Here is a 21245-nt window from a genome sequence, read left to right on the forward strand (position 1 = left end):
ACTAATGGTATTAACAAACCATTAAACAGCCTGGTGGTATGGCTCAGTGATTGAGCTTGAGCCTATGAACTGGGAGGTAATGGTTTGATTCTGGTCAGGGCACATGCCTGGTTGGGGGCTTGATCCCAAGTAGGGGTTCTCTGGGAGGTAGCCAATCAATGATTCTCTCTCATCATTGATGTTTCTCTCTCTCCCTCTCCCTTCCTCTCTGAAATAAATAAAAAATATATTTAAAAAAACACATTAAACATTTTAAAACTGTATTTATTGGTGTTTAAAATGCAAGTATAGGAAGGTGAGAGTCTCCTCCAGCTGGCACAACTGAACCAGAACTACCGAGCAACTCCAGGCTCCTGGTGGCACCACCAGGCAGATTTCAGCTTCTCTCTATGGCTCCTCCATCAGTATTTGCAGAAGTTCCACAGGCATCGTGGTCCTTGTCTGTGAGCTCACTGCAGGCTTCCAGAAGGACGTGGCCCCCACAAGGTCAACCTGGGAGTGGGAGCTTATCGCATGGATGACTACCTGCCTGTAGTGAGGAAAGTGGAGCAGAAGATTGTTAACTACAATAACCCATGCTTTCTGCCTTGCCCTTGGGGATGACAGCACAGCAATCCAGGAGAGGCAGGTAGGAGGTGTGCAGTCTTTGAGGGAAAGAGGTGCACTTTGAATCGGAGCCAAGTTCTCAGCACAATGGTACAATGGAACATACAAGAACATACCTGTCTACATATCTTAACCAAGCTGGTGAAAAGGAAAATGGGTGGTGGGGGGCAGGGGGGAGTGGGCTTGCAACCTAGTTCAGTATCTGGTTAAACCTGTAGTCTTACTTCCCCACTCTGACTGACTTGGGCTGAGCTGTAGAGCCTAACCCTAGTGCTCCACCACCACTGACTTGGTTGGCACTGTAGTGACCCTCAGGGGCTCGCCACAGGAGGAAATATATAGGTTCGAACCTCCCCACAAGTTTAGTTCAGGCTTTGAATCCAGAATTCCCCTGGACTAGCAGATCTTCAAAATGAAAATTAAACTTTCCTCCCTCAGAGTGCTGGCTGATCGTTCGCCTGTGCATTCTGCCACATTTGGTACATTGACTAGGAAAAATGTCAGTTAAGCTCACTCTTAGGCCACTGCTGACAAGAGAGGGCTTCAGGGCACTTGTTTCGGGCTTCGAGACCCAAGGAAGGTGTGCCACCAGCACATTCGCCGGTTCCTGAACTTGCAGGGCCCAGAGAGACTGTGGTGACTCTGCGCTCTGTTGGACTCAAAAGAGGCAGGAAACACCATTCTGGGACTTCCTGGGAGAGAAGTCAAAATTTGGACTGGCTAAGGGTACGAGTCTGGCCTGCCTTTGAAAAAGGTAGAAGAGAAACGTTCCTAGGCAGTTTTCTACTGCCTCTGTTCAGAGACTTGTTCTGTATCTCTGCGCAATTGAAACTGATTTGGTGAATGCAGGGTCCAGTGTAAAAGTGTTTATTTACTGTTGGGGTTTTATGTTTATTTGTTTCTGTTTTGTGGTTTGTTTGCTTGCTTGTTTTTTGAAAAAACCTTCAAAACCTCTCCTGTGTGTCTGTGATGATTCAAAGTTTTTAGTGGGGAATATTATCTGTCTTTATTGTTTAAACTAGATGCTCTATGCACAAAATTCGTGCACTGGAGGGGGGATGTCCCTCAGCCCAGCCTGCACCCTTTCCAATCTGGGGACCCCTCAGGGGATGTCCGACTGCGGGTTTAGGTCCGATCCCAAGGGACCTAAACCTGGGACCGCTGGCTCCTAACCGCTTACCTGCTGCCTGCCTGATTGCCCCTAACTGCCTCTGCCTGCCTGCCTGATTGCCCCTAACCCCTCTGCCTGCCTGCCTGCCTGCCTAATAGCCCCTAACTGCCTCTGCCTGCCTGCTTGATCTCCTGGTTGTATCTCTTAAAAAGTATGAATGGCTGAAACCGGTTTGGCTCAGTGGATAGAGCGTCGGCCTGCGGACTGAAAGGTCCCAGGTTCGATTCCGGTCAAGGGCATGTACCTTGGTTGCGGGCACATCCCCAGCGGGGAGTGTGCAGGAGGTGGCTGATTGATGTTTCTCTCTCATCGATGTTTCTAACTCTCTATCTCTCTCCCTTCCTCTCTATAAAAAATTAATAAAATATATTTTTAAAAAAAGTATGAATGTATTGCTAATCTGAGAAATATTAAATATTTGCATGTCACCTGAAAATTAAGGCTAAGAGTTCTCACTAATTGGAAAGAAAGTATGGCTTTGGTGTAATGGAGGAAGGTAAAGAGAAATGTTGAAAGAAAGTTGAATAAATGACAGGCCAGTAAGCCAGGACAAGTAGAACAGGGAAACTGAGAGGCTAAATAGCAAATTGGAGCCATCTTGTAAATTCTGTTTTCCCTAAACGAAGGACAGTTAGGAGTAAATAATTTGCATTTTGCCTCCCTAAACAGAGATTAAATGTCAATGTACTCAGGGAGACTGATAGCAGAAATCTGATTAGTGTCATTTGCTATCTCCACTCAAGGATAAATGAAGTTAGAAAATAAGTCTTATTTTGATTAGTTCTTTTATTCAGGTATTTTTTTTTTAAAGGAGGCAGGCTGGTTCCCCCCTGCAACATTGATAATAGCTCCTCCTCAAACTCTACTGTCTTAGAATGTATGTTAAGAAATTTTTATAATGGGTTTATTGGGGACTACAGGGTAAATCTAGTCCCCTGGGAGTTGAAATAGGATGTGTGAAATAGACTGGTGATATTTTGGAGTAGGATGGCAATTGGAGGGCACATTGGATGTCCCCATGATCAGGCATGTTCACAGAATTATCACAGGAGACCCAGGTCATCCTCACCAGTTCCCTTATATTGACCAGTGACTAGAAATAGCAGAGCTTAAGCTGCTTTGGATCTGGTTTTGTGTATATAAGGAAAAAGGGCAGGCCCTTCAGAAGGAGAATAAGCCTCCTATTCTGCAGGAACCCCCTGAGGAAGCCCTGCCAGTTCTACCACCTCCATACATACCTTAAGGGGTACCCAGTGCCCCTTTGACTAGCCAGGGAAGCTTAGATACACTACCTTCTTCCATCCTCCGCCCCCCTCCCACCCCCCCGCCCCGCCCCCGACTCTCCAGAACCAGTTGAACAACATTTGTGCTCAGCTGATCGGGGACCCAAACTACTGACTTTCTAGATGCCTCTCTGAGAAATGCAGGGTGCTCATATAGTTGGAGAAAATGTGACCCCACAAGAAGGAGAGATTGCTCTTTTACTACAAAACTTTCCCTATGACTAATCTCTTAAATTGGAAGCATCACACTCCCACTTATGCCAGAAAACCTCAAGCCATGGTTGACCTTCTGGAGTCAATTTTTCAGACCCATAAGCCCACCTGGGTTGACTGCAAGCAACTCTTCATGCTCTTTAACACTGAGGAGCACATGAGAATAATAACAGAAGCTCAGAAATGGCTAAATGGCTTCAGACCCAGGCCCTGCCAGGGACATTAGACACAGAAAGATGGGCCAGGGAGGCTCTCCTAGATGTGGAACTCAGATGGGACCTGAATTTGGAGGACAGGAGGGCCAGATTGGAGAGATATCAACTGGCCTTCCTCCAGGGGCTCTGGGCTGGGGCCAAGAAGCTCACTAATATGGCCAAGAACTCTGAGGTTTTCCAGAGGCCTGATGAAAGTTCGGCAGCCTTTTATGAGAGACTCTGTGAAGCATATTGAGTTTACATTCCCTTTGACCCAGAGGCCTCAGAGAATCAAACTATGGTCAATGCAGCCTTCATTAGTTAGGCCCAGCCAACATAAGAAGAAAGCTACAGAAGCTTGAAGGATTTGAGGGAAAGAATGCAACCAAGCAACTAGAAATAGCAAATAAGGCTTTCATTAATCGGGACAATGTGGCTAAAAAGGAGGCTGAGGAGAAACTAAAAAGGAAATTGACTCTGATTGCTGTGGCTATTATAGAAGCTAGCTCCCATTAAAAGAAAGGGAGACAACAAGGAGCCAAGTCAGGAAAAAGAAGGACAGATTTTAAATGGCACCAGTGTGCCTATTGTAAAGAATTAGGACACTTGCCAAAACCGATTTGGCTCAGTGGATAGAGCGTCGGCCTGCGGACTGAAGGGTCCCAGGTTCGATTCCAGTCAAGGGCATGTACCTGGGTTGCGGGCACATTCCCAGTGGGTGGTGTGCAGGAGGCAGCTGATCGATGTTTCTCTCTCATCAATGTTTCTGACTATCTCTCTCCCTTCCTCTCTGTGGAAAATCAATAAAATATATTTAAAAAAAAAAAAGAATTAGGATACTGGAAGAATGAATGTCTGAGCTGCCAGAAGAAGCAGGCAAGACCATCCAAACCACCCAGACGCTATAGGCTAGAGCAGTGGTTCTCAACCTTCCTAATGCTGTAACCCTTTAATAATACACTTCCTCATGTTGTGGTGACCCCCAACCATAAAATTATTTTTGTTGCTACTTCATAACTGTAATTTTGCTACTGTTATGAATTATAATGCAAATATCTGATGTGCAGGATGTATTTTCACTGTTACAAACTGAACATAACTAAAGCATAGTGATTAATTACAAAAACAATATGTAATTATATATGTGTTTTCCGATGATCTTAGGTGACCCCTGTGAAAGGGTTGTTCGACCCCCAAAGGGGTTGTGACCCACAGGTTGACAACCTATGGGCTAGAGAGCCTCCTGAGGCAGACCTCATTGAACTGGCTGCAGCCAACTCCGACTAGGACAGAACGGACTCTTTCCAACTGGGCCCCCATGAGCCCTCGGTCAAAATGAAAATCGGGGGCCAGACTGTGAACTTTATGGTTGATACATGGGTAGAACACTTGAGACTTACTCAGAAAATAGCTCCCTTCTCAGGACGGGAAGTCACCATTTATCAGAGCTACTGGAGACCACACCCGCAGACCATTCTGCCACCCCCATTGACATCAGTTAGGCAGCCACCAGGTAGTTCATAAATTCCTGTGCTTACCAGATTGCCTGGAACCTCTAATGGGCAGAGACCCTTTAGCCAAAAATGGGAGCAGAAATCACCTTCACCCCAGACCGCTCAGCACAACTGCCATTAGGTGAGGATACCTCTTTAATGATCCTGTCTTTAGCAGTGCCTAGGGAGGAAGAATGGAGACTTTATATCACCCAGTCAAAGGACTCACCATTAGAGACTGAACTAGAGAAGGAATTCCCACTGGACTGGGCAGAAGGAAACCCCCAGGGCCTGACTAAGAGCCATGCCCCAGTAGTAATTGACTTAAACCCTGGGCACAGCCTGTAAAACTTTGCCAGTATTCAATTCCAAGGAAAACACACCTAAGGATCCAGTGCCCCCTAGAATGACTGCTTCAATGGGGACAGATCAGTCCTCTCTTATCTGTGCAGAAGCCCGGGACCAATGATTACCACCCAGTACAAGACCTGTGGGCTGTTAATGAGGCCATTATAACCTTGCATTTGGCTCTGCCGAATCCATACAACCTCCCGGGACTCATTCTGTCAGAAGTGGAATGGTTTACATGTCTAGGTCTAAAAGATGTCTTTTTCTAGCCTTCAGCTGGCACCTTCCAGTTAGCCCCTGTTTGCCTCTGAATGGGGGAACCCAAGCACAGGGGCTAAGAAACAGTTCACCTGAACCAGACTGTCACAAGGGTTCAAGAACTCCCCAACTCTTTTTAGTGGTGCACTAGCAGCAGATTTGTCCAAATTTCCAGGACAGGACATGGGTTACATTCTACTCCAATATGTAGATGACCTCCTACTGGCTAGCTTCAGGCAAACTCAGTGTTGGGAAGGAACACAAACCCTTCTAAGACTCTTAATTGAAAATGGTTGCCAGGTGTCCAAAAGGAAGGCTCAAATCTGTCAAAGGGAAGTCAAATACCTAGGTTTCTGAATTACCCAAGGGAAACTAAGACTAGGGACTGAAAGAAAATAGGCAGTATGTGCCATACCAGTCCCCAGAACCCAGTGACAGATTTGGGAATTCCTAGGGGCAGCAAGGTTCTGTTGAATTTGAATCCCAAGATTCTCAGATCTAGCTAAGCCCCTCTATGAAGCATTAAAAGAAGGAGAAAAGGCACCCATTAACTGGGGTCCTGAACAGGAAAAAGCCTTCAAAACCATAAAGATAAAGCTCACCAAGGTGCTAGCCCTGGGGCTCCCAGATGTGACACGGGACTTTAACCTTTTCATTCACAAGAACAACCAGGTAACCCTAGGCATTCTGACTCAAGAGTTGGGACCCAGACAGAGGCCAGTATCCTACCTCTCCAAACAGTTTGAACGTGTTGCCTCTGGGTGGCCCCCATGCCTCAGGGTCCTTGCAACCACGGCCTTATTAGTCAAAGTGGCAGACAAGTTCACTCTGGGACAGAACTTAAATGTTAAAGTGCCTCATTCTGTTGTCACCCTAATGGAAGCTAAGGGGTAACATTGGCTGACTCATGCTCGGATGACTCAATACCAAGGGCTTCTATGTGAAAATCCACGAATAAGATTAGAGGCTGTTAGAACTCTTAATCATGACACTTTCCTACCCTGAGCATGATTGTCTAGAAGTCCTAGAGGAGGTTTACTACAGCTGGCCAGAGCTAACAGACAGGCCTCTACAGGATCTGGACTTAGTAATGTTTATGGATGGCAGTAGCTTCCTAGATGAAGGAAAAAGATGAGCCAGGTATGCAGTGGTATCAAACTTTGAGATAATAGAGGCACAGGCCTGAAGGATGGTCAGTGCAGAGGGCAGAACTTTGGGCCCTATTCAGAGCCTTAAACCTCAGTAAGGATAAGAGCATCAATATCTACACTGGCCCTAACCGGTTTGGCTCAGTGGATAGAGCGTCGGCCTGCGGAATGAAAGGTCTCAGGTTCAATTCCGGTCAAGGGCACGTACCTGGGTTGCGGGCACATCCCCAGTAGGGTATGTGCAGGAGGCAGCTGATCGATGTTTCTCTCTCATCGATGTTTCTAACTCTCTATCCCTCTCCCTTCCTCTCTGTAAAAAATCAATAAAATATCTACACTGACTTGCACTATGCCTTCACTACCCTGCATATCCATAGGCCATATACAAGAAAAGGGGGATCCTGATGGCCAGAGGAAAAGGAATAAAATATCAGTATGAGATATTGAAGTTACTAGAAGCATCTGGGAGCCAAAATAAGTAGCAGTCATCCATTTTAGAGGACACCAAAAAGGAAAAGACTCATTGTCAGAAGGGAACCATTGCATGGATGCAGCAGCAAGGCCAGATGCTAAGGAACAGGCAGCACCATCATGGGTCATGCTGGTTCCTGAATTACCTGAACCTCTGAAATACACCCATCAAGAAGAAGAATGGGCCCAGTGAGGAGGGGGTAAGAGGAATAAGGAAGGTTGGTGGATACTCTCAGATCACAGGGTCTATGTTCCAAAACAGTTAGCTCATAGAGTAGTCCTCCAGCAGCATGAACATACCCATTTAGGGAAGACAGCTCTAGAAGCCTTGTTAAGCAGATACTATCTAATTGCCCATCTCCCATCCTTATGTGCCTCAGTCTCTCAGCACTGCCTCCTCTGTGCACAGAACAATGCAAGGCAGGGTCCTGTAAAACCAATAGGAATTCAGCACTGTGAGAAGGCTCCCTTTGAAGATCTAGAGCAGTGATGGCGAACCTATGACACGCGTGTCAGAGGTGACAAGTGAACTCATTTTTTGGGTTGATTTTTCTTTGTTAAATGGCATTTAAATATATAAAATAAATATCAAAAATATAAGTCTTTGTTTTACTATGGTTGCAAATGTCAAAAAATTTCTATATGTGACACGGCACCAGAGTTAAGTTAGGGTTTTTCAAAATGCTGACATGCCAAGCTCAAAAGGTTCGCCATATGGCCTAGTAGTGGAAATAAGTATCTTTTAGTTTTTGTCTGTACCTTTTCAGGCTGGGTTGAGGCATATCCTACCCACACAGAGAAAGTGAGAAAAGTCACTAAGGTGATACTGAAGGACATAATTCCGCAGTATGGAATGCCATTAACCATAGGGTCAGATAATGGCCCAGCCTTTACAGCTGAAGTAGTATAGCAGGTAGCTAAGGCCTTAGAAATGAAGTTAAACTTACATACAGCCTACAGGCCCCAGAGTTCAGGGAAACTAGAATGCATGAACCGGACTCTCAAGCAGGCTATGGCTAAGCTATGCCAGGAGATGAACTTACCCTGGACAGATATCTTACCACTTGTGCTCCTGTGGGTGTGCTGTGCCCTGAGAGCCAGGGTATGGTTCTCTCCATTTTAAATTCTTTATAGCAGACTCCTCACCCTTAATTCTGCCAAAGGGAGATTTGGGGGAAATAAGGAACTTAGAAATTCAGAAATAGCTACAAGGACCTGGGAAAAGTATCCTTGAAGTTCATAGATGGGTTACTGATCGATTGCCCATCTCTCTAGGAACAGCTGTGCACCTTTTTGCCTGGGGACCAGGTTTGGGTAAAATATTGGAAAAAGAAACCCCTTAAGCCAACCTGTAAACATCCTTATCCAGTTGTATTAACCACCTCCTCAGCTCTCAAAGTTGCAGGATGAACACCTGATCCACCACTCCCAGGGAAAAGCAGCCCACCAGCTGGAGAATCAGCATCCAGAGTGGAAGGTGACCTCTGACCTGAACCACTCCCTGTAGATCAACTTCAAGAAGATGGAAGATCAGGCTGACTGACGTAAATCTCCTTATCCTCTCCTATCTGGATAATTATTGTTTTTTTCTAACAGTTTTATTCTGTCTTCATTCAAGTGTCACTGGAACCCCAGACTGGTACCGGGAGGAGAACTTTTCTGCTCTTGTTACTCTGATGATTCCCTTGAAGAAGATGATGAAGACTCGGGATACTGAACCCCCTTTTCCATCACCCCCTTCAGCAGGAAGTAGCTAGAGCATTGACCTTATCCCCAATTCCTGAGTCTTTTGTAATCCCCAAGACTAAGAATAGCTTGAGGAACAAGAGGGAAGAATGAAAAGGAAAATGTGTGTGTGGGGGGGGGGGAGGGGTTGGGGGGGCTTGCAACCTAATTAAAACTGTAGTCTTACTTCCTCACTCTGACTAAATTGGGCAGAGCTGCAGAACCTAACCCGAGGGCCCTGCCAAGACTGACTTGGGGGGAGCTGTGGAACCCTCAGGTGCCCGCCACAGGAGGAGATATAGAAGTAAGAGTCTCCCCATGAGTTCAGTTCAGGCTTTGAATCTGGAATTCCCCTGGACTAACAGATCTGTGAAATAAAGGTTAAACTTTCCTGCCTCAGAGTGCTGGCTGATTGTTGTCCTGTGCATTCTACCACAACACTGGGAGAATCACAATGCTGTGTTTACTGCTGCTGGATTTAAAGACATTTGGTCCTATCACTATTGGGATGCAGTGAAGAGAGGACTCGACCTCCAGGGTTTCCTGAAGGATCTGGAGAATGGCCCTGAGTGTTCCATCTTTGTCCTCCATGCCCATGCACACAACTCACTGGAACTGACCCAACTCCAGAGCAGTGGAGGGAGATCACCTCCACCATAAAGCACAGGTTTCTGTTTCCCTTCTTTGGCTCAGTCTATCAGGGCTTCATGTCTGGAAACCCAGAGAAAGATGCCTGGGCCATTCACTATTTTGTGTCTGAAGAATTTGAGCTCTTCTGTGCCCAGTCCTTCTCCAAAAACTTTGAGCTCTAGAATGAGCGCATGGGGAATCTGACCATGGTTGCAAAAGAACCTGACAGCATGCAGCAGGCCCTTTCCCAGATGGAGAAAAATGTGCAAATTACCTGGACCAATCCCCTTGCTCAGGGAACGTGGATTATGGCCACTACCCTCTCTAACCCTGAGCTCCTTAAGGAATGGACAAGTAATGTAAAGACAATGGCTTACCAGATTCTGACCATGAGATCTGAACTCTGGGCACAATTATAAGCCCTCCAGACGCCTGGAACCATACCATGGAGTAAACTGGAATGTTCAGCTTCCTGGGGTTGAAGACCAAGCAGGTTGACTATCTGGTCAGTGAAAAGTACATTTATCTGCTGCCAAGTGGTCGAATCAATATGTGTGACATGACCACCAAAAACCTAGATTATGTGGCCACCTCCATCCATGACGCAGTCACCAGAATCCAGTAAAGACATACCACTGAAACCAGCACCACCAAAGCATCCCTCTCTCATGTGTGTTCCCTGCCTCCACAAATCTAGTATACACCACAGGTTAGACTATTGAAAGACTGAAAGGCTGCTCTTGTAGATTTCCTAGATGAAGAGAACATCCCTTGAAAAGAAATGTGGGTCTGGAGTAGGGCCCTTCTGAAGGCCAGAGCAAATTAAGCTTTCTATTTAAGAATAATAAAACGGTGCTTTGAGCATGAGATGTAGATTCCTTGTCTCCTCGCTAGAAGTAAGAGTCTTGCCTGCATAACTTGTGCACTTATATGTGTTGTTCGATTCTGTACAAAAAGTCTAGTCCCAAAGATCAAGTTATCTGAAGAGTCATGTGTAATTAAAACATCACCTCTATCCCAAAAGAAGGGAAATAATAATACCTACATTACAAACATATGCTGAGGAATAAATTACATTTAGTTAATAACACCTATAAAGAATTTAGAACCACAGGGGTGCATACATCTAATAGATTTTTGGTGATAGTGACACCAGGGACCCAGCATATGTGGGGTTTGGACCCACAAACAACATAGCAGAAGGAAGTGCTAGACCATTGCAGTATTTTCCTATTCTGCTTTTCCCTCCTTCACTTTTCCTTTTTACTGAGCTGAGTAAATTGAAATTGAATTATTTTATGCAAGTATTCAAGAAGAAATTGACCATACATCAGAACAAGACATGCTGATAACAAACAGTGACTAGAATGTAAAAGAAATAAAGCAGAATCAAATGTCATTGGAAAATTCGTACTGGGAGTCAGACACAAAGCAGGAAAACAGCTCATGAAGTTCTGTGAGACAAATAACTTGTCCATCACAAACATGTGCTTTACACATCCAGTCAACTGTCTACATGGACATCAGCATATGACCAATATAGAAGGAAATGGACTATGTAATTAACAGCAGAAGATGGAGAAGCTGTAGTCTCTCTTCGAGGTAAATTTATAAGGAAACTAGAGGCCCGGTGCATGAAATTCGTGCATGGGGGTGGGAGGAGGCCCTCAGCCTGGCCAGCACCCTCTCCAATCTGGGACCCCTTGGGGGGTGTCTGATTGCTGGTTTAGACCCAATCTGGGACTGCTGGCTCCTAACCGCTCGCCTGCCAGCCTGCCTGATTGCCCCTAACAGCTTCTGCCTGCCAGCCTAATTGCCCCCTAACCACTCACCTGCCGGCCTGATTGAAGCCAAACTACTCCCCTGCTGGCTTGATCACCCCCACCTGCCCTCCCCTGCTGGCCCGATCACCCACAACTCCCTCTCCTTCTGGCCCAATCACCCACAACTGACCTTCCCTGCCAGCCTAATAGCCCCCAACTGCTCTCCCCTGCTGGCACCTTTGCCCCCAACTGTCCTCCCCTGCTGGTCTGACCACCCATAACTGCCTTCCCCTTCCATGACCCACCTCTTCCACCAGGACCTGCCTCCTCTGTGCAAGGTGGTGGAGACGCCAGGACTGGACTCCTCAGTGCAGTGTGGAGCAGCGAGACCCCCATGCCTCATCACCTAGAGTGGCCACCAGGCCTCTCCTCCGCTGTCTGTGTGGCCACCTTGTGGTGGCCATCTTTGTGGCGACCATCTTGTGATGACATCATGCAATGCCACCTAGGCTTTTATTATATAAGATAGCCAGTGGATTATTGTGTATTCTGCAACTAACTCTCAAACAGTTCAGACATAGAAAGAAAATAAGTCGTAAAATCACATTAAAGGATTTGGGGTAAATTTCCTTTTCTATTTTTGGCCAAGTTTGTGAGGAATGGGTATTAATTTTTCTCTGAAAGTTTGGTAGAAATCACCAGTGAAGCCATTTGGACCTGAGCTTTTCTTGGTGTCAGTTTTCAAACTCTTTACTTGGTACAAGTCTATTCAGATGAGCTATTTCTTCTTGAGACAGTTTCGGTAGTTTGTGTCTTTTTAGGAATTTGTCCATTTTTTAATCTGGTTTGTTGCCATACAGTTGTTCATAGTATTGCCTTATAATCCTTTTTATTTCAATAATGTCCCCTCTTTTATTCCTGATTTTAGTAATTTGAGTCTCCTTTCTTTATTTCTTAGCCAGTTTAGCTAAAAGTTTGTCAAAATTACTGATCTTTTCAAAAAACCAGCCTTTGCTTTCACTGATTTTTTCCCCATTACCTAATTCACTAATATCACAACATTCATTTACATAAATCTCTATTTTTTTCTTTCTGCTTACTTTGGATTTAGTTTGCTCTTATGTTACAGTGCCCCAAGATAAAAGGATTTTAATTTGGTATTTGTGTTTGCTCAGTGGTGCTACAGAGTGCATATATATTAGAGGACTAGAGGACTAGTGCTTGAAATTTATGCACAGAGGGGGCGTCCCTCAACCTAGCCTACACCCTCTCCAATCGGACATCCCTCTCACAATCCGGGACTGCTGGCTCCCAACCACTCACCTGCCTGCCTGTCTGATTGCCCCTAACCGCTTCTGTCTGCCAGCCTGATCACCCCCTAATCACTCCCCTGCCAGCCTGATCAATGCCAAACTACTCCCCTGCCAGCCTAATTGCTCCCATTGCCCCCAAGTGCCCTCCCCTGCCAACCTGGTCACTCCCAACTGCCCTCCCCTGCAGGCCTGGTCTCCCCCAAGTGCCCTCCCCTGCTGGCCCAGTCACCCCCACCATTACCCTCCCCTGGCAGCCCAGGGGCCCTTGACTGCCCTCCCCTCCTGGCCCGATCACCCCCAACTGCCCTCCCCAGCCAACCTGTTCACCCCCAAGTGCTCTCCCATGCAGGCCTGGTCTCCTGCAACTGACCTTCCCTGCAGGCCTGATCGCCACCAACTGACCTCCCCAGTCAACCTGGTCACCCCCAACTTCCCTTCCCTGCTGGCCTGGTTGCCCCACAAAGCCTGCTGTTCAGTTGTTTGGTTGTCCATCACTAACCCCCCTGCCGGCCTGGTCACCCCATGAAGCCTGCTGCTCAGTCATTTGGTTGTCTCTCACTAACCCCCCTGCCGGCCTTGTTGCCCCACTCAGCCTGTTCAGTAGTCCATTCAGTTGTCCATTTTGTTGCGATGGCCCCTGGCTCTTTATATATATAGACTGTTGTATACAATTGCTTCTTAAACCAGTTAAGAAGAGAAAGGACAGGAAATCTGCATTTATACTGTCTTTTATAATTATACAATTCCCTTACTGCTGCTCTTTGTTTTTCTATATGGATTTGTATTACCATCTGGGGTCACTTGCTTCCTCCTTTTGTGTTTTTTATAAAGTCAATTTGCTATCAAAAAAGTTTCTTCAAGTTCTCACACTGTTTCAAATAAAATCAGTCCTTTGGGAGAGAACTTCAGAGATCTCTGTGATTATGGACTACCTCTCTCCTGGACAAATATCTCTGAGCCACTGCTCTCCCTGGGCAGGGCTGGTAGCCTCTGGTTTTTCACACTTGCCTCTCCCAGCTTGGAAACTCCTTCCTACAAGTCAGCCAGAGGGAGGGTGATCAGGCCAGGCAATCTCAGCCTGCTGTGCATCAGCAAGAGTCTTCATGCTATGAGTGGGCCCGGGTGCAGGTTGGTGTTGAAGATAAGCTGCTAGGCACTCAAGAGGATATTTTCAGAAAAGTAGCCTTTATCGCAGATTGCACTTAGTGCCGTGACTCAGAGGAGTCAGTCTCTAAATGCTGAGTGATGAATATGGACAAAGCTTTCCCTTTATACCCTTTTGTTCCTTTGTCCGCAAAATATGGGTCAGGCTTCCGGACCCTTCTTGGGCTTTGCAGCCCCCCATGAGTTGGGATGGGGGAAATGAGACGCACCCAGAGGCCTGTCAGCAATGGTGCCAGCCCTTCTGGGGATTGTATATGATTCATGGTTTATGGCCTCTATAAAATGGGAGTAGTCTGGGAAACAGGTTCTGTAAGGCAGGACAGGCATTACAGATAAGAATGGAGTTTATTGGCAAGCAAGGGTGCACATCAGAAGGGAGATTACTGGCACAGATTCAGATGTCTTATTTTCTCCTTCATTGGGAGCCCCAGCCTCCAGGAATTTGGTCTCTGCAACTCATTGTTGGAGGAGATGAGAAATACTGGTGGCCTGCCTCTCCCAGTGACATACTTTACCCTGCTTGAAAAAGGGAAGAGGAAGCCACAGCGACCGGAGCAGAGCTTTTGTCAAATGGACTAGTTGTGAGATCCAGGTACCCTCCTGATTTTACAGCTTTCAGAAATTCCTTTTATGGTTGTTGAGTCACTGCTTTGTACTCAGTGCTCTAAGTTTCAGATTACTATAAGTCCTTCACTTCTAATTAATGGTTCTTTAGGAATTCTGGAAAGTCACATGACATTGGACAGGTGAATAAAAACCCAACCATCCAGTGAAAGACACAGAGGTAACCTACACTGAGGAGAAAAAACAGGTAAGAACTTTAATTTGAAAACACTATACATTTTAGTCATACATATGAGCTTTGTTTCAGAATGGATTTCTTGGTTTAGAAGTAACCTAGGTTCTGGTTGCCAGATGGGAGGAATGATGGGGGCTGGGTGAAAATGGGGAAGGGATTAAGGAGTACAAATTGGCAGTTACAAAACTGTCACAGGCCCTAACTGGTTTGGCTCAGTGGATAGAGCGTTGGCCTACGGACTCAAGGGTCCCAGGTTTGATTCTGGTCAAGGGCACGTATCTTGGCTGCAGGCACATCCCCAGTAGGGGGAGTGCAGGAGGTGGCTGATCGATGTTTCTTGCTCATCGATGTTTCTGGCTCTCTATCCCTCTCCCTTCCTCTCTGTAAAAATCAATAAAATATATTAAAAAAATATTTTAAAAAACTGTCACAGAGATGTAAAGTACAGCCTAGGAATGTAGTTGATAACATTGTAATAATTATGCAGGCTGCCAGGTGGGTACTACAACTATTGGGGGTTTCACTTCCTAACTTATAGAAATGTCTAACCACTATGTAGTACGCTGAAACTCATATAATATTGAATGCCAACTATAATTAAAAATAAACTCTAAAAAATAAAATAAAACATAGCCCAGGTTCACTAGATCCAATTTCTTAGTGCCAAATTCTTTTTTACCCTTACAAGTAGAATTTGGCCCCACTATGTTACTAAAAATTTTCTCTTTAAAGAACTTACTGTAGTGCATCACTAAAACCAACATTTTGTTTACCTGACCTCTCTGTGCTCTCAAGCAGTTTTGCGCCTGCTTTCTGGAAACTGTGCCTCTGAACTCCTTGGCTTGGAATGAATTTTATTCCTCACCTACTCCTCTAACAGCAAAAAAGCAGGTGTCCTTTCAATTTTGACTTGGGTTTTTATCAACCCGACAAATAACTGCTTGGCTGTAATATTTTCATTATTTTTAGCCTCCAAAGAGAGCAGCCAGTATTCAGAGGAGCCAGATGCAGGAGGAGCGCAGGAGGGAAGAGCTAAGACAGCTGAGAACTTGTCCCCTGTCTGCAGCATCCAAGACAACTAGGTTCCCTCTTAGACTAGCTCTTCCAGGCCCATGTTCATTAACAACAACAACAACAGGAGCCCAAATGCAAGCCTCACGCTGGAAGTGCAGACTTGGCACTGAAAGGCAGGGGGACAGCTGGAGGCTAGTACTGGGGCTCGGCTACCAGCAGCATGGGGTCTCTGTGTGGATCAGAGGCCTCTGTGAGGCAACCAGTGCATATCCACCTTGCCACCATGGTAAGATGTACCTCTGGCACCCTCCCAGGGCTGCACAAACAGCCCTCTATGGGGGGATGAGGAACGCATCCTCCCTCAAATGCCAAAAGGGCCTAATCCTTCCTGGGATTGATGGAGTAAACCCCATCCTCTTGCAGAAGATCCGGGTGGGTTATCTCCCCATCCATCTCCCTGTCCCTCCTCAGACTGTCCCTGCACCACAGCCACCACCTCCCCCCACCCCCTGCCCACCTCCATGCATTGGAAAAACTGAGAGAAAAGGTGATCCTTAATTTACAGATAATTTTAATCCTGAAAGATTGACTCTGATTCTTTTTGAATTAACAATCCTATATAATAAAGAGGCAATATGCAAATTGACCATCACACCCTTGCACAAGATGGCCACCTCATGTGGTCACAAGATGGCCAACACAAGATAGGTGGCAGGAGAGGGCAGTTATGAGCAATCATGCCAGCAGGGGAGGGCAGTTAGGGGCAACCAGGCCAGCAGGGGAAGGCAGTTGGCAGTGACTGAGCCTGCAGGGGAAAAAGGGCAGTTGGGGGGAACCAGGCCTGCAGGGTAGGGCAGTTAGGGGCGACCAGGCTGCCAGGGGAGACAGTTGGGAGGGACCAAGCCTGCATGGAAAGGATTTGGAAGGGACCAGGCCTGCAGGGGAGGGCAGTTGGGGGTGACCAGGCCAGCAAGAGAGTACAGTTAGGGGTGACCAGCAGGGAAGAGCAGTTAGGGGTGACCAGGCCAGCAGGGGAGGGCAGTTGGGGGGGGGGACCAGGCCTTCAGGGAGGGCAGTTGTGGGCAACTAGGCCAGTAGGGAAGGGCAGTTGTAGGAGATCTAGCCTGCAAGGGAGGACACTGGGGTGACCAAGCCTGCAGAGGAGGGCAGTTAGGGGTGAACGGACCACCAGGGGAGGGCAGTTGGGGGCGATCAGGCCAGCAGGGGAGCAGTTAGGCATCGATCAGGTTGGCTGGGGAGTGATTGGGGGGTGATCAGGCTGGCAAGCAGAAGCAGTTAGGGGAAATCAGGCTGGCAGGCAGGCGAGCATTTGGGAGCCAGCAGTCTTGAATTGTGAGAGGGATATCTGACTACCAGCAGTCAGATATCCCCTGAGTGCTTTCAGATTGGAGAGGGTGTAGGCTGGGCAGAGGGACATCCCCTGCGCCCCCCCCTCCCCCAGTGCATGAATATTGTGCACCGGTCCTCTAGTACTTAATAATCAAAGATAGTGCAATGCTGTGTAATATAGAATAATTCAATTCCATGCTCACTGAACAATTGTTAGAAATAATCATAAGATCTAATAGCGCTTGTTTACCAGGCATTGTTTCTAGCATATGGTCGATGCAAGAGCCATATCAGAATATCCAGTCCTACTTGCTGAGAAGTCAAGGCTTGGGGTAGTTTTCACCATCACTTCAGATGACTGACTCTCCTGAGGAGTAAACTTTGGAAACCATCTAACTCCATGCAAAACTATTTCATTTTACTTGTCTTTCTTTCTTTCTTTCTTTCTTTCTTTCTTTCTTTCTTTCTTTCTTTCTTCCTTCCTTCCTTCCTTCCTTCCTTCCTTCCTTCCTTCCTTTCTTTCTTTCTTTCAATATAATTTTATTGATTTCAGAGAGGAAGGGAGAGGGAGAGAGAGACAGAAACACCAATGATGAAAGAGAATCATTGATCGGCTGCCTCCTCCACTCCCCGTAATGGAGATCGAGCCTGCAACCTGGGCTTGTGCCCCTGAACAGAATCAAACTCAGGACCCTTCAGTCTTCAGCATGACACTCTATCCACTGAGCCAAACCAGCTAGGGCTACTTGTTTATTTTTACTTAACAGTTTTGGACTGGGCATTTCATTTTACGTACATGTTTTAAAAATTGTTTGTTAAGTCATCTATTCCTACCAAAATTTTAAGTATTCAGTCTAAGAAATAAACTCTGCAATTTCTCCTGCTTATAACCCAGCAGTAGAAGACTAATGTTTACTCCCCACCTCTGCTCCCAATCACCTTTAGAAAAGAAAAAAAAAAGAGAAATGGTACAGAGAAAATGTAGTAAAAAAAGAAAAAAGGTTATTTTCTGAGAAAGAGATTTTAGATACCTAATTATTTGTTGGCAATTTGCAACTTACTAGATATATTAACACATTTCAGCACATTGCCTAACTTGCTCTTAAACACTACATTAATCATTAATTATTGAGAGTCTGTGGGTTACCAGATCATATAGTAATGAGTCAGACAGGAATTCTTGCTTTGTCTATCACACTGATAAGAAAATGGAGGCTCACAGAGGTAAGTTTCCTTTTCAAGGTCTCATTGACAGGAAATAATTTGAAGCCTGGTAGTCACTCTAGAATCTGTGCTCCAACATCCCAGGACTGCTCTGGGCTCCTCCTACAGGACTCACCCCCTTCAGTGTCCCCCCTCCCAGCTGTTACTGCTGCTCCTGTCCTGTTGGAGTCCTACTCATGGAATGTGTCCTCCACATGCTCACAACTGGATAAAGAAATGTCACTGTTCAGTCCAAAGCCAAATCTTCACCTTCATTTAGAACTTAACCTCCCTGCCCTCTTAGACACTCAATTTTTAATCAATACTAACATAGGATTCAGTATACACCACATGATTTTAAGAGCATTAAAAATTTCATCATATATTTAACCTTCCTAATGACCTTAATCACTAATAGATTATTTTTTATAGTGTAGCCATTTTATGGAAGAACAAACTGAGACACAGAGAAATTACTCTTTCCAGAGCATACAGCTAGGAGAGCAGGAAGCACATGAATGTTGTTTAGGATTGTCTTTGAAAAAGTGAAGGGACTGTCAAAGCACTTTGACTACTTTCTGTCCCTTGATTAGATGAAATGCCCACTGTGATGAAAACACTAAAGTAGTACCTCTCCCAGCTGTGGGACTCTGGCAGCTCTGGGCACACCCTAAAACACCCTGGCTACAGCCTCTCTTACCTGCCAGCCCAGAAACAAAAAAAAATGTCCTTTATTCAAGTTTAAGTAAATGAATTCCTGCATTCATAACTGTATCTGGGTCCAATAAAGATCTTTCCTATGGTGTTTTCAGAGCTAGTCTCATTCTTTGATTCTTCCTCTGAAAGTCTCCCCTCCTCCAACTGCTACAGCTCCCAGGATTCACTACATTTGTCCTCCTCAAGGTCACAGGGCACATTTATCTTTTTCTGAGAGTCCTATTCTGAACATCCTCTATTTAAATTCAGCCCCATGCTCCCTATCTCAGTTCCTGCTTGTTTTCTCCTGAGCACTTTCCATCATCTAATACACATATACTATGCATGCTGCTTATTTTCTTGCTGTATTGTCTGTTTCCTTCCACTGGAATAGAGCTCCACAAGGCAGGAATTGGTATCCATTTTGTTCACTCTTGATACTGAGCACTGAGAACAGTGCCCTGCACTTGGTAGATGCTCAGAAAATACATGCAGTTAATGAGAAACCAAATCACTCTGGAACTCCAGGTATCTTCTGTGGTCACTCCTCATCTCCTGCCTGTCCCGTTCTGCTGGGGTTCTTGTTCCTGCATCAAGAAGGATTCAGGAAATCTGGGGAAGGCTGTGCGTAGATTAAATAGGAGTCCAGAGATGAAATATAATTTTGAAAGGCATTTGAGGGTAAGAGGAGCCTAGTTTAAAGGAAACTAAGATCTAAGTTCTAAGTTCTCAGGTCTCCTCGTCTCAGGACCCCATGTTTTTTATTAACACAAATTATCCTGAGGCTAGGCAGAGATATACACTTAAAAGGGTATACACAAGCATTGTCAGAATGGGGGAATTAGTCTAAGGCTGTTCATGTGTTTGGCCAGTAGGAGGCAATAACATGTAGATTAAGATGCCCTGAGCTGTCTGGCAGCCAAGCAATCAATTTGATGTATCCTATTCAAGTTTGGGGAAATGCCATCAGTCATTCCCAGATTCAGCCCTGCTGAACATGTTGGAATTGGTTTCTGACACCATTCTTCATCTCCCTAAGCCCAATCCTATCTAATAAAAGAGAAACATGGTAATTGGCATACAACCGCTACCCTTCCCATTGGCTAATCAGCGAGATATGCAAATTAACTGCCAGCCAAGATGGCAGCCAGCAGCCAGGCAGCTTGAAACTAACATGAGGCTTGCTTGCTTCAGTGATGGAGGAAACCAACGTTCCCCGCCTGCTTTGCTGGCTTCTGAGCCTGCAGTTTAAGAAACATTGTAACGAATATAGAAGCTAAACAAAACCCCAGAAACCTGCTTTCAGTGAGCCTGGGATCTCAGAGCTGGAGTTATACAGTGTTTCGATTATAGAACCGAAACAAACCAGAAACCTTCTTTGAGCAGCAGAAGCTTCAGAGCTGGAGCCAGAGCTAAAGCTGGCCCAGAATAAAAAAGAAAAAAAGAAAAAAAGGAGCAGTTGGGAGCTTCAGTCGGCCTGAAAACAGCCTTCAGCCCCTCACCCAGACTAGCCAGGCACCCCAGTGGGGACCACCACCCTGAAGGGTATGTGACCAGCTGCAAACATCCATCAGCCCCTCACCCAGGCTGGCCAGGCACCCCAGTGGGGACCCACACCCTGATCCAGGACACCCTTCAGGGCAAACCAGCCAGTCCCACCCATGCACCAGGCCTCTATCCTATATAGTAAAAGGGTAATATGCCTCCCAGCACCAGGATCAGCGGAGCCGAGAGGCCTCATGGCACCGGGATCAGCGTGACAGGGGGCAGCGCCCAAACCCCCTGATTGCCCTGCAGCTCTGTGTGTGACAGGGGGTGGGGCAACAACCTCCCTCTCCGCCCTGCTCTGTGTGTGACAGGAGAAGGCGCCTCAACCCCCTGATCAGCCCTGCTCTGTGGGTGATAGAGGGTGGCACCCCAACCCCCCCCCCCCACCACGGGCCCTGCTCTGTGTGTGATGGGGTAGAGCCATAACCTCTCCATTGGCCCTGCCCTGAGTGTGAGAGTGGCGGCACCCCAACCCCCTGATCGGACCTGCTCTGTGGGTGATAGAGGGTGGTGCCCCAACCCCCTGATTCGACCTGCCCTGAGTGTGACAGGGGACGGTGCCCCAACTCCCCTATCGTCCCTACTCTGTGAGTGACGGGGGGAGCTCCTCAACCCCCTGATCGGCCCTGCTCTGTGCATGGCAGGGGGGAGCTCCCCAACCCCTTGATTGACCGTGCTCTGTGCGTGACAGGGTACAGAGCCCCAACACCCCTGATGGGCCCTGCTCTGTGCATGACACAGTATGGATCCCCAACCCCCCTGATGGGCCCTGCTCTGTGGGTGACAGGGGGTGGCGCCACAACCTCTCCATTGACCCTGCCTTGAGTGTGACGGGGTGCTGCCCCAACCCCCCAA

At 46.5% G+C, this 21245-nt stretch overlaps 1 pseudogene across 1 annotated transcript; it reads left to right on the plus strand.

Annotated features, from left to right (window-relative positions):
* The first annotated feature begins 389 nt into the window (after positions 1–389).
* Positions 390–10165, plus strand: LOC308516732 (aspartate aminotransferase, cytoplasmic-like; annotated as a pseudogene). The gene is made up of 2 exons: positions 390–747; positions 9352–10165. The product of its transcript is annotated as an aspartate aminotransferase, cytoplasmic-like (transcript).
* The last annotated feature ends 11080 nt before the right edge of the window (positions 10166–21245 follow it).

This window comes from Myotis nattereri (genome assembly GCF_964212035.1).
Source record: "Myotis nattereri genome assembly, chromosome: 3".
Taxonomy (NCBI): Eukaryota; Metazoa; Chordata; class Mammalia; order Chiroptera; family Vespertilionidae; genus Myotis; species Myotis nattereri.